This window comes from Pinus tabuliformis, chromosome 4_2, assembly GCF_031772625.1.
Source record: "Pinus tabuliformis cultivar Carrire ecotype Pingquan chromosome 4_2, CPIR1, whole genome shotgun sequence".
In the NCBI taxonomy this organism is placed as follows: Eukaryota; Viridiplantae; Streptophyta; class Pinopsida; order Pinales; family Pinaceae; genus Pinus; species Pinus tabuliformis.
Window position 1 is genome coordinate 467,443,264 of NC_142304.1, and position 15,405 is coordinate 467,458,668.

The following is a 15,405-nucleotide window of genomic DNA, read 5'->3' on the forward strand; positions in this document are numbered from 1 at the left end:
TCTACTCATGTGCGTGAGTTGTAAATAGAATATCACAACATGCTTCTTCTAACGATATGCACAAATAATTATCCAGCATGTCATAATAATTAACTAGTACATTTATTCAAGTAAATACTTGTTTTACTTTCCACAATACTTCTTCACACTAACGCACATTTCTCTTTAAAAGATCTAACCCAATAGTTCTACAAATCCATGTTTCTCTTTAAAATATATAACACAATAGTTATATCTCCATACATGTAATAAACTACTATTTCTATTCTTTTGCATGTGTTCTTTTCGCATAGTTATTTTTCAAGAACCCAACATAGTTCTTCTATTCATTTATGTACAAAGTTATTATGCATTTGTTTCCATGAAAGTATCATAACAAGGTCCTCATGCATTTGTTTTCAACAAAGTCTCATAATCAACCTTTCTTTTGCACATAAGAACTAGGATAATAATAATGGTAACCGTTTATGCATTAAATCATGCAAATAAATTAAAATACCCAATATGCAACAATCTAGTCCTTTACCTATTTACTCACCGAAACATGTAACTTTTGTGAACTCTTGCGAAGGGACTAACACCATTAAATTATCTTTCCTACATAAAAGGATATATTCTTTCCAAAGAAGGTTCCTATGACTTATCTTTGTGCATTTCATCTATGCATAGGTTATTATATTTTCTCATAACTAAGTATTGATTTTCAAGAGAACTCTCTACCCATGAGAATATTTCACAAATTACCCCCTTTAATCTATATTCACTTCCAAGAAAATAACTTGGATAAATATTCACTTCAAAGAAAATAACCTAGATAAGAAAAGAGCATGCATCCTATCTTTTCTTAGATAAAAGGTATTTGCAATGTTATTCTTTCCAAAGAAGGTTCTATGACTTATCTTTGTGCATTTCATCTATGCATAGGTTATTATATTTTCTCATAACTAAGTATTGATTTTCAAGAGAACTCTCTACCCATGAGAATATTTCACAAATTACCCCTTTTAATCTATATTCACTTCCAAGAAAATAACTTGGATAAATATTCACTTCAAAGAAAATAACCTAGGTAAGAAAAGAGCATGCATCCTATCTTTTTTTAGATAAAAGGTATTTGCAATGTTTTATAAAAGCAAGAAAGATTACTCATACATAAGGTAGTTATTAAGAACTACATGCATTAATATATCTTCTTTACCAAAAAAATGTATAATGCATTAAGATATAACATATAAAATAATCAATCTTTAATTATATGCATTAATATATTTTCTTTAAGAAGAAAACATATATAACCTTAATCTACATGTAGTAATATATTAAATTACCTATGCTAAAGTTATTTAAGTAAAAACCCTTTTTAGGTTATTCAAGTAAAAACCTTATGAAAAAAACTTGGTATCATGTAGGAATTTGCAGAGGAAACCAAAAGTGAGAATCTCAATTGTCTGAACATTTAATACTTTTCTTTCGGGGTGCAAAAGTTTTCTTCCCTTATTGCATTGTCGTTCAAGAAACATCCACAGTAGTGAAGAGTTTACTTGGCCACCCAATTTCACCGTGCAATTAGTCAATGAAAAACGCTGATCGTTGCCTGTTGTCTTTGCTATCAAAACAAAAGCGATTGCATGTTTACAATCAGCAAGGCAGGACAGAAGCACTGTACGCCCCTTTCAGAAAGAAGAACTACACGCCCTTTCCTTTTCTTTAATTGAAAAGTAAAACCTGACCAAGTTCATGTGCAGGTCCACATATTACCGATTCTCTCCAACTTCTCGACGCCCTTTGGGCCATATACTCTTTGAAATTGTCCCCTGAGGTCGATGAGGAGTGACCTCTCTCTATGCACAATATCCTATTATCACATGATTTTCAGATTTAAAATTATGACAGCAAATACGATGCTTCATCTATCATGTGCAACTGAAACGGGATCATTGAACCAATGCATTCTCTCACCTTCGCGTTTCTTGAGAACCACAGTTTGAATATTCGAAACAAATAAGCAAAAGTACAGACAGAAATGAGTGAAAGTCCAATGCAATTAGCAGGTCTGGCTACATCTTACACCCACCGCAAAAGAAGGAAAGGGAAAGAAACAAGACGATAAGTATGGACTCGAAAACATATGCAAGCTTCCACGTAATGTCATCGATGTGAGGCAAACGGATTTGAACCCAACGTGTAATCATTTTCTTCCATATAATTAGCCATTGCCTAGGAGAGTTCCCTCGTTTCTTCCCTGGGATTCTCATTTTCTTTCTATCTTCATCCTCATTTAGTTTCATGAATATCAACATAATTTTAAAATTATTATTCATAATTGTTTGATTTTACGCCGAGTTATTTTAGGGATGTTACACATAAATATGCAATTGACATTTTTTGCAAGTTTGGTAGGAGCATATCTTCATCATGGATAAAGATAATCCTCAACACACAGATGCATAGATTTTAAGGCCTTCATAAATGTGTTGAACACATTGTAGTGGTTGTATGACATCTGTAATGGCGGTATGAACTTCAAAATCTAATGTAATGGCTCCGTGACCGTTAAGGTTTTTACCTTTGTTATAAGGGCAAGCTCATCAAATTTTGTGATCTCTCATCTTTTTCTCTGTTATAAGGGCAAGCTCATTAGCTTTTGTGATTTGACTTTTTTACTTTATTATAACAACAAGATTATCAATTTTTTTGTTTTTCTTTTTTTTTTCTTTTTTTTTTATAATGATAAGATTATCAACTTTTGTGTTTTTTGCTTTCTTGATTTTTTGGTGTTTTCCGTCACACTCATCTACTTTTCTAATTTCTTGTTTCTTTTACTACTTTTTTTTGTTGCACTCTTCACTTTGTTTTCATGATGTTTTCTTCTTTTTAAGTATTTTTGTTTGTTTCTCCATGTTTTCTCCTAAAACGCCATGGACGGAAAGGCCATAATAGGAACATCGAGGATGAAAACCACTTCCTCTTAGAGTGCCCTGCGTATAACCACATTAGATCAATGTCAAAATTATAGTGAGCTCGGGAGGCTTCTCTCCAAGCTTTTTGAGCATAGAAATAAAATCTTAAATCAAAATAGATAATTTGTTTATTTAGGTCCGATAGACCATTATTTGGTCTCAGACGACGTTAACCATCATCATCATATAATTTTTTTTTGTTTAAATATATATATATATATATATATATATATATATATATATATATATATATATATATATAACAAATACAAATTTTATTTATTAGTTAGATATTTCTTTATTTTCCTTTTCATGGTTTTTTTTCAAATTTAAAATTGATTTTAATTTAAATTTATTAAAAATTACAAAAATAAATAAATATATGTTTGAAATATTTACATTTTATGTTTTATTATTATAATAATCACATAAGTTTGAATAAAAACTTTAATTTATGGATCATAGAAGACACAAATTTTAATCATTATTATTATTTAATTCATGTTATTACTATATTAATAATTTTAATATTTTGTATTGTATTTTTTATTAAAATAGAACAAAGTAATATTTATTTATAGGAAAAATAAAAAGTCATTGGTGTCTGTTAGGAATTAACTATGGGGAATTGGAATTATAGAAAACTATTTAATAATAATAATAATAATAATAATTATTATTATTATTATTATTAATTTGTTTTTAAGATTAGATAAAAATAATATTTAATATAAGAAAAAGAAATCCAAAAATAATTCTAATAATATTATTAAATATTACACCATAAGGCAATAATTATTTAAGAAATCTAAAAAGGATTAAAATTTTTATTTAAATAAATAAAAATAAAATAGAATAAAGTAAGATAAAATGAAATAGAAATAAAAATAAAAGTAATTAAAGGCCATGAAGAGGAGAGGGTAGGAATCCACCTCTTTCTTAATTTGCAAGCATTGTCCACCTCTTGCTTAATTTTGGCATCTCTTGTGATGGCCTGAGATTGTGCCTAATTTTTTATTTTTTATTTTATTTTATTTTATTTTTAATTTAATTCAATATATAGTATTGATTCAGTTTGACATAAAATATATTTATGAGTATGTTTAATAATAAAATGTAAAACATATTTTACTATGTTATGCAAAAACAAAAAATGCACAGCCAAAATTTTGTTTATATTCTTATAAATAAAAATGGAGAATATTAAACAAAACCCCATACTCACTCATGCTATGAAAATATTGATGTATTTTCTATCATACTCATCCAAATATTGATGTATTTTCTATCATACTCATCCTTGTCATGAAAATAAAATTAGAAATATTAAACGGTAATGAAAATAAAATAGACAAGTTAAAAACAAATGAATCAAATGGAACCTAAATATTTTTTCCTCCTCATTTAAAATTTTCAATAATCTATTGAAACAAAGTATAACTCATATTTCTCCTTTTCCATTTTGTGAAAATTCCAAAAGAAAAATAGAAAAAAATGAAAACATCCACAAACATAACGTAACCTTAATCATAGAGTAAGTTGGTCTGACCAAAAAATCACGTCTCTCTCAACTAGAGTCAGGCCGTAAAGTGGAGTCGGGCCATAAAAATATATTAGCAAAGATGAGAGATACTAGCTCAAATTCTTTGGTAGAGATGAGAGATACTAGATCAAAAAGATCATTATGTAATCTCATAAGCTTTTTATAAAACATCAATTAGCAATACTACCTGGAAATTTAATAGACATAATGTAATAAAAAAGTGGAAAACACCTATGACAATATACTCTAAATAATAAAAGAATGGAAAAAATAGAAGAATATATTACCAAAAAAAACTAAAAAGCATATGGAAATTGTAAGCAATTTTACTTTCCAATCTTCATTGTAGATTTATAAGTCCATTTCTTATACAAAATAAACATCTCTGCAAAAGATAGAGAAAGGCTTCAGCCGTAAGGCATTATTGAGATCCAAAGAGAAAGGCTTCATATAAATGTTATAGCCTTTAAAAAAGTGCGGGTTGAGATCCAAAGGGAAAGGCTTCATGTAAATGTTATAGCCTTTAAAAAGGTGTTAAACCCACATAAGTTATTGTAATATATGTATCTGTGTCTACTTAGAAGGCTTTCAAAATCCTAGCCCATTCGCTTTTGTGCATTCTTCGTTTTCTCACTGTTATCTTTTTATTGTAATATTTGTATATGCGGCTACTTAGAAGGCTTTCAAAATCCTCGCCCATTCGCTTTTGTGCATCCTCCATTTTCTCATTATTGAGATCCAAAGAGAAAGGCTTCATAAAAATGTTATAGCCTTTAAAAAGGTGTTAAACCCAGATAAGTTATTGTAATATATGTATCTGTGTCTACTTAGAAGGCTTTCAAAATCCTAGCCCATTCGCTTTTGTGAATTTTCATTTTCTCACTGTTATCTTTTTATTGTAATATTTGTATATGCGGCTACTTAGAAGGCTTTCAAAATCCTCGCCCATTCGCTTTTGTGCATTCTCCATTTTCTCACTGTGATTTTTTTATTTTTATTTTTTGCTTTGTTTTCATATTTTTTTTTAAGTTTTTATTTTCTAAAAGTAAATATATACTTACCTAAATGTATATTTAGTTTATATTAATTTTATTTGTTGGCATTTATGTATTTAGTGTTTTAGTTTTTAACTGTAAAAAAAATAAAGAGATTGAAATCTCAAACATTGCTCAATTTTTTTTTTTTTTTTTTTTTTTTTTTTAATTTAATATTTTATTTTAACAACTCTCTCAAACCATGGTTATCATTCACCCTTTTAGTTAAATCACTGAAAAAATACTTTAAGTAATAGTAATTATAAATACTAACTCAGGTACACCTAACCCTTAGTTTTTATATCATTTACCCTAGTTAGTCATAAGACTTTCCTTCTTCACATGAATATACTTATATATATTATTTACTTATTTTTTTTAACAATACCCCACTTGAAAGTATTCATCTCTCACTCAGAAAAAGGGTTGTCTATATTCTTCTCATCCAACCACACTTCTTCACATGAATATACTTATATATATTATTTCTTTGTTTTTTTAACAATACCCCACTTGAAAGTATTCATGCCTCACTTACAAAAAGTGTTTTCTATATTGTTCTTATCAAACCAGATAACTAAGCTGATACTTTATAACCTTTGAAATTTATACGTCAGAACCCTTGAAATTTAAACACTTATGAAATTTGTCGAACACCTAATCACATTTTGAGTGAATATATGACACACCATTTTGATGGAAAAATACATAATATAAAGTTTATCTATATAACTCTTTGTTGTGGAATTTTCCTTGTTACATGTGGTCCATCTATCACTCAACACACACACATATATATATATATATATATATATATATATATATATATATATATATATATATATATATATATATATATATATATATATATATATATATATATATCACGGGTTTTGAAGCCCTTATACATGAATCCCACTTGTTGGCTCTCTTGATTAATGATAAATATCATGTTGAGTGTAGCTATGGGAGGCTTTTAATTTTGAGTAGGGTTGTTGAAATAGTGGATCTACCTCCTTTGAGGATCTCATATCATTTGGCGATCAACATTATTTATTCATATTGGATAGTATATATTTTATGGTGAGGAGGTTATGGTAAGTATCCTACCCCACCCTACCATCTCTATCTCATTTTCCATTTGCTCTGATGGCGACCATTAAATTCTTTAGGAGTTGTTGCAAGCAGGTTTTCATTGTGATTTTGACATCCATTTCTGCAATTTTGTATTCTGAGTGTCGAAGTTCAACTTCTGGTAATTACTTGTCCGTATTGTTTAATTTATTTCTTCATTTTTATTAGCGATTACTTTTCTTTCATTCCTAATCCTTTCTCTATGCATTGATATGAGTTTCATGTTCTCTTTATGGAAGGAGGGTTGCATGATTCAATCTTTTTCCATAGTTACTACAACCGTTACTAAGGGAAGTAATATTTAAGTCTTTCCAATGGAGCTGCAAGGTAAAATCTCAAACCCTTAGTTGTTATCACTGAAAATTAAGTCTTTTCATTTCTCTTTTCTCTATAACCTTATCTCTAATCCTCTATCAAGTGGTCACAAGGGTAGTCTATCCTTCTACATTCTTCTTAAAGGTATAACCAACATCCCTCAAAAAAAATATGTTTTTCTTCATTCCTTTATGTAGTCACAATAGAATGTGTTTGAAGATTATGGATTCATCATTGTTTGAATATTATCTATTGTCGCGTCCCCTGATGATGGACTCACTTTGTAGTCCGAAACGTTGGGTTCACAAAACTCTTCAACAAGTTATTCCTCCTCTATCTAGAATGTGTTTACTAAGTATCTTGCATTAATTTCATGTACATATATAGGAATTTCAAAATTCCATATTGGTTTAAGGGTTTCATGTTCATCATCTTTAGCATCGTTATGACACTCTAATAAGAATTATTTAAGTTCTACGTGACTTTATTTTTTTCTAGGTTAAATTTGTAAAGGTGCTAGTATGGCATCCTTAGTACCATGACATAGAAAATATCATGCCCTGCATGGTTGGTTTAAAATATTTTTTACATCTTAGGGTTAGAGGGTTTTTTTTCCACAAAGTCATAAAGTATACAACTGTTGACTTCAATTATATTTTGAAAAATTATGAATATTGCATGAAGGTCATATCAGGACTGCTTGCATGGATCTTATTAGAAAGAAATTCATATTGTAATTTATGGTTTCCCTTGAAATTTTTTGCACATAATCCTCAAGAATTTAAAGTTAGAATGATGAATTTTCTCTGATTTGAAGTGATAATTAAAAGGGAGTGGAGGCAATGGAGGAGAGGTCTATCTAACCATCAAAGAAAACAAGAAATGAGATAGAGATGGTAGGGTTAGGTAGGGTAGTTTCCCTAACGTCCTTGCCATAAAATTTATACTATCCAATATGAAGAAATAATGTTAATCACCAAATCATATAAGATCGTCAAAGGAGGTAGATCCACTATTTAAATAAACACCATATGAATTAAATGTGTCACATAGCTAGAATCAACATGATATTAGTCATCAATCAACATCACCAACAAGTGGGATGTATGTATAAGTGCTTCAAAACCATTGACATATATATTTATATGTGTTGAGTGATAGGTAGACCACATGTAACAGGAAAAATTCTACAACAAAGTGTTATATAAATCAAATTTATATTATGTATTCTATCATGGAGATGGTATGTCATATATTCATTCAAAATGTCATTAGGTTCTTGCCAAATTTCATAAGTGTTTAAATTTCAAATCTTGTAAAGTATCATCTTACTTGTGTGGTTTGATAAGAACTATATAGACAACATGTTTTGTAAGTGATACACGTGAATACTTTCAAGTGGGATATTGTTAAAAACACAAAGTAATAATATATATAAGTATATTCATGTGAAGAAGGAAAGCCTTAGGACTAAATGGGGTAAATGATATAAAATCTAAGGTTCAGGTGTACTTGTGTGAGTATTTAAAATGTGAATTAGTTAAAGTGTGTTTTAAATGAGCTAGCTAAAAGGATCAATGATAACCATGATTTGAGATGATTGTTAAAAGGAAAGAATAAATAAAAATAAATAAAAAAATGACTAGTATGACCATTTTTATTGGGTGTTTGTTTATTTTTAAGTAAAATAATAACATCTATTTGACATTTTATAGTTAAAGATATTAGTAAATATGCTTTATGTCAAATAAAATTAAAAAATAAGAAATACAATATATCAATATTAAGATTTTTAATATAATAATAATAATAATAATAATAATTAACAAATAATTATTATTATTATGTTACTAAAAGTAATATTAAATAGGTTTTAATGTTTAGTTTTTAAATATTTATAACATATATTTTAATATCTTTTTTATTTAATTTGATAAATGTTAAATTACAAAAACCAAAACACTAAATGCACAAATGCTAATAAATAAAATAAAGGCTAATTATATAGACATTTAAATAATTATATATTTATTTAAAAATAAATAAAATCTCAAACTAAAAAAAAGAGTAAAACAAAACAAAAACTAAAACTAAAAACAGTAGTGAGAAAATGAAGAATCCCTGAAAGCCAATGGACGAGTTGTTATAAAACCACTTAAAAACTTCAAAAAAAAGAAGAAATTAAAACATATTGAAAAATTTATGAAAAGAAGACAAAAATGAAAACTAAAAACAAAAGTGAGCAAATGAAGAATTCCCAAAAGTCAATGGGGAATTGTTATGAAACCACTTAAAAACATCATACAAAGAAAAAAGAGAGGATTTTCAAAGCCTTCTAAGTAGTTGCGCATACAACCATTACAATAGCTTGTGTGGGTTGAACACTTTTTTAAAGTGGATACAACCATTACAATAGCTTATTCATCTGCCTATTTAGATTTAGATGAAGCCTTTCTCTTCGGCCTCGATAATGCCCTATGGCTAAAGACTTTCTCCATTATTTGTAGTGGTGTTTATTTGGCCAAGGTATGGATTTATAAATCCACAATAAAGATTTAAAGTAAAATTCTTTCGAATTTTCATGTGTTTTTTAGTTTTTTTTGCTATATATTTTTTTATTTGTTCCATTTGTTTATTATTTAGAGTAGTATTGTTATAGGTGTTTCCGATTATTTTTTATTACATTAAGTCTAGAAAACTTCCACGTACTATTATTATTTGATGTTATAGAATGAGATTTTTGAGCTAGCATATCTCATCTTTGCTAATGGATTTTTATGGCCTAACTCTCCTGTGTAGAGAGAAGTCAATTTTTGGTCAGACCAATTTACTCTAAGATTAAAGTTTTCTTGCATTTGTGGAAGCTTTAAAATTTTTGTCTTTTTTCCTTTTCAATTTCCACAAAATGGGAAAGAAGAAATAGGAGTTATGCTTTGTTTTAATGGATTATTAAAAAATTTAAATAAGAAGGAAAAAATATTTGGGTTTCATTTGATTCATTTGTTTTTAACTTCTCTATTTTAGTTTCATTATGCATTATTATTTATGATTTTATTTTCATAGGATAGATGAGTATTCTAGGCATTGTTTGGAGTTTGGTTTAGGGAATATGCACCCGGATTTGTTGTATAAACTAATTCTATTGAATTATGGTGAATGTTTAAACTTTATATTATTCTCAACTGTATGATTCTAGTCTTGATATAGAACTCTCTCTCAGCATATTTTAATGCGTGTCACTGTCAAATACCTAATGAATACTAGTTGACACGTCGTGATATATTTCCTTGAACAACTCATATCTTGTTAAAACTTTTTTCCAAGTTAAATGAAATTGGGTTTATTTTCCCAATTTCATTGATTATGAAAAAATAAATGTATTTAGATAACTTTGTTCCATTGTTAAATATTGATTATGTTCAACTGTGGGTATGGAAAAACCTGTAATTTATTCCTTCTATGATTTAACTTGGAACATCACATTTTAGCGTCTTTTTAAAAAAATGAAATTATTATACTATTGTTTACTTCCTGGTTATGATACATATATTCATTATTTCAGATTAAACATGGGATTCTTCTATTTTTGTTTAATTCATTATTATCATACATGTATTTGTTATTTCAGTTTAAGACACCTGTAGATTTCTCTCAAAGCTTATAATCTATAGATATATAAATTCCAGTAGAGGAATAGGCTGTAAAAATAAAACAAAGCTTCAGGTTCATGAATGACTTGGTTGGTATGGTCTGTCCAGAGTCATGTTCTACTATTTTTCTTCTTTTTAAGAATAAAAGGTAGAACAATTCTCTTAGTCTGATCTTTATCTTGTATTCACAACCTGCATAAGCAAATTGAATAAATTCTAACAAAATACTTAGATACTTATATGTTTCCTTTCATTTTGTTAGTTTTTTGTTCCTTATAAGATCTCTCCATCCAACCATGAGTTTGGATATGATGTCCAAAGCCTCCCCTGAGCTCTTCTTCTATAGACACTAGTATACATCGGGTGGATTGAGTAAATTTGAAACCTCATGACTATAGTCTAGTTTCGAGTTTTTAACCCTCTGGGGTTGTATCCAAGTTTCCCACTAGTTTGCTTCACTTAGCTCAAGGAGCTTCTCTAGATTACTTGGCATCTCTTACCTTCTCAATCCCCTTCCTCTTCTTTCATGATTCCTTCAGCCCCCAAGCCCTTCTCAAATCTCTCCTCTTGGGGAAAGGGTGTGCAACAACCAATAACTATCTTAGGAGGTTTATGTAATGAATTTTTTGTTTCTAGAAAATATATGTATTTATTTCACATATCATTTTAAAGTCACTTGGCAAAGTCAGTCATGATTTCCTTAATGCTTCTGTTGGAACATAATATGATAATAAAATATCGAAGTAAAACAATAATGAGTACAATAACATGTCCATGTCATTCAGGGTGTTACATATTCCCCCTCTTATGAGGAACACTGTCCCTAGTGTTCATTATAACTCATAAAAATAAAGCAGGATAAGCCTTACAGATAACATCCTCGTCTTCCTAGGTAGCCTCCTCTCAGCCAAAGTACTTCCATTGCACTTTAACCTGGGTGATGACTCATCTCCGTAATGTTGTTTCTTTCTAATCGATAATATGAAGAGGATCTTCTAGGAATTCTCCTTCCAGTTCGACATTCCCACCATAATGAATTATTATCATTTTATTTTGAAACTTGATACATACATATATACATATTTTTATGCACAAGAATTTAATTCACTACTTAAATTACTTGTACATTGTCCAAGTTAATTATATGCTTAGAATAGTACATATACGTTTTTAGTAGAGAGACATGAAAGACTTTGTCAATGTGGATATGGCTTGGTAGAAAAATTTTGTATGCTACTAGCCCAATTCGTTCCAATATTTGAAAGGGACCGCAATACCGAGGTGCTAATTTAGCACATGTACTCCACTATAGAGTGCTTTTCCTTGTCTTGATTTGTAAATATACATGATCCCCTTCCTTGAACTCTCTGTAGGTTATTTTCCTATCTATATAAGCTTTTTACCTATACTGAGAAGCCTTTAAATTATGACCAACATTTTCAATTGTTTGCTCCATTTTGGTTAGCATGTCAGGACCTAATGCCAGTTTGTTGATGGGGCTGCCCTAGTCCATGGGTATCCTACATTTCCTCCCATACAATACCTCAAAGTGGATCATTCCTAAGGAGTCAGGGTATCCATTGTTATAGTAAAATTCAATCAGATGGAGGTAATCCTCCCATTTACTTGAATGTTGCATCACAAACATTCTTAACATATCTTCCAACGCCTAGTTGGATCCCTCTGTCTGCCTATCCATTTGAGGGTGATAGGCTATGCTAAATTTAGTTTGTGTAACCAAACTAGAGAAAAGATTCTTCCAAAATGAAGATGTAAACTTTACATATCGATTAGAGATTACCACTTTGGGTATCCCATGTAGCCTGAATATTTATTTCATAAATATATAAGAAATTCGAATAGATTTATAGGTGGATTTCATTGGTATAAAATGAAAGGTCTTGCTTAATTTGTCAACTACAACCATAATAGGGTCATTTTTATTTTTGGTTATGGGCAGACCTATAATAAAGTCCAACGTGATTGTTTCCCACTTCCATTCAGGAATAGGCAAGGGGTGGTAACCAAGTGGGATGTTGATGTTCCGTTTTCACTCGTTGGCTAACTACCATTACAAATCATAAGAATTTATAGTGGCAGGATGCTCCAGTCTAGTTCCTAGTGATGGAGGCAGCCTAATGTCATAGTGGACATGCTTATTTGTAGTGCCCACTCTAGTTTTTTGACCCTAATATGACATATATTAGATACGTTATTCTAGGAGGACCTCAGGTTGAGGATCTGGGCACATGACACTATTATTAGCGATTGAGATATTCATGGTTGTGATGTTTATGAATGCTTTCCATTGATATTATGATAGCATGAATGGTTATGTATCTTACCTATCGGTATTTTGATGATTGCAACATTAAATAGTAAGTTTGGTCTCTATTTGAATTTATGATGATGAGGGTAGTAAAGAATATGTATGCTCTCTACTAAAAGCATGATGATGATAAATTTGATGAATAGGTATATTTCTATTGATGTTACGACGTTGATAGCTTAATGAACATGTATGTTCCCATTGATGTTTAATGATGATAGCCATGATGGATGTGTCCCCTATGTTGACTACTTTCTTTAGTTCAGGCTTACAATGGACAATGATGTGAATGACTAGGAATTGTTAATGATGCTATTATGACAATCGCTAATTGAAAAACCTTGTTACTAATGATTATTGAATATGGCAGGAAACCATCAGAGGCACTCGCATATGACGAGTTGATGACACCTGGTTTGACGAAAATTCATATTATTTTATCTTTGAAAGTCTAAGTCGATCTTAGAATCTGCCATATATGTTTAACTATATTCTGATGATATATTAATGGTTGCAGGCACAGATTAGTTGCTTGACCGAATGACTCACATATGGGTGATGGGGTTGTACAAGTGGATGGAACTACATGGGAGGGGTGGGACAGAGTCCCTGATCCCACCCGCTAGCACTCCCACTGTGACTTGGGCTGGAAGGGTTGAAACACCTTCGCCTTGAAGATCACGATGCCATTAGGGTAGGTCCCAAAGTTGGGTCGCTCATGAGGACTTTACCGTGGGGCGCGCATCAAGGCGGATTCCTTGATCCTCGACACCATTAGTCTCACTATAGCAGGCAACATAGGAGATGATAGTAGTCTATGACGTTGCACCATACTTTCCCCTCGTAGTCACTGGATGCTTGAAGGGAAAGTGTTGTGGCACCCTTGGAACTTCAGGGGAATTTCTTGAAGGGCACGATCAACTTGGCACCCTTGGCATCACAAATAAACTATTAGGTGTGGCACCCTTGGAACTTCTAGGGAAGTTCTTGAAGGGAACAACCAAACTGGCACCCTTGGCATCACAAATAAACTAATAGGTGTGGCACCCTTGGAACTTCTAGGGAAGTTCTTGAAGGGCACAAGCAAACTTGGCATCCTTGGAATCATTAAAAATAAATAAATATAAGCAAGGAATGAAAACTAGGTAAATTTACATCAAGGGTAAATGATGATTAGAAACCAATGTAATTAAATCAAAAATAAAACTTGGAATAAGGAGGATCATAGGAAGAATTAAAATAGAAGTACCTTAAAAACTCTACCCTTCCCATGTTGGAAAATACTAGGAAGATTATGTGGTTTAATTAGGAAAAAGGGGAAAGACAAACATAATTGTAAGGATAAAGATTAATCCTAAACTAATTTAAACCTAATTAAGAAAAGAGGAAGGTGAATTAAAATGGGAATAATAAATTAAATTTAGAGAATTGTAGAGAAGCTCCATGTGTCAAAAATTAACATAAGAATATCCATCTAGGAGATAACCTGAGTTAAATTAGGGAGTAGATTGGGGATAAAATCTTGACTCATTAATTGAATTCAAGTAATGAACACAAACTAAGGAATAAAAGGGGGGAATAAAGGGACAACTAGGAGGAGAAAAAGGAATCTTGTTGAGGTGAGGAAAATATTAGTTTTAAATAAAAATTTAAGTAAATAATTTTCGGAGATCCTTGATGTGAGAATGACACATGGGTGGGTGAATAATCAAGCTATTGAATTATAAAAAAATAATTAATTATGCATGACATGACAAGTGTCACCTATGAGGACTCCTATAAAAGAAGGGGCAAGCCATGGGAGAGGGGACTTTTGGGAACCCTATTGTTGGATGGATGAGATGATGTCAGGTCAGTGATTACGAAGCTATAGTGAGTTTGGTGAGGTAGAGGATTTTAGAGAGGGGACTCTGGAGCCAAGGTGTGCTCTCCTCTACCAGCTAGTGCTTTTCTCCATTGTACAACCCCATTGCAGCTCAGGGGTCCGCGGGGAAGAAGAGTACCCAAGGAGTAGGCTGGGAGGTTAACCGGTGGGTCTTCGGATTCAGATCAAGTGCGTCATCATTCACTCGCGGAGGTGACCAACTACAAGGGAATACCAGCAACAGCAGAGCAAGTGGAGTCTCGCCTTCTGGTGAACGGTACATATGTACTCCATTACTATTGATCTTAGTTTAAAGTATGAAAATGTTACGATATGTTTCCTGAAATGAGTGTCAGGAATGTGTGAGTTAAATAAATTGGAATTTCAATGCGTTTCTTTTCTGGTTGTATTTGCTTTAAAAATATATATATATATTGTACATAGTCTGGATATAAAATTGTACACAGTCTGGATATGGTCCTTACATTTGGTATCAGAGCTTAGGTTCAAAATCTGGACCTTGAAGCCTACCTACTAGAAGAAAAAAAAAAATTGCAAAGAAATTTAATTATATTA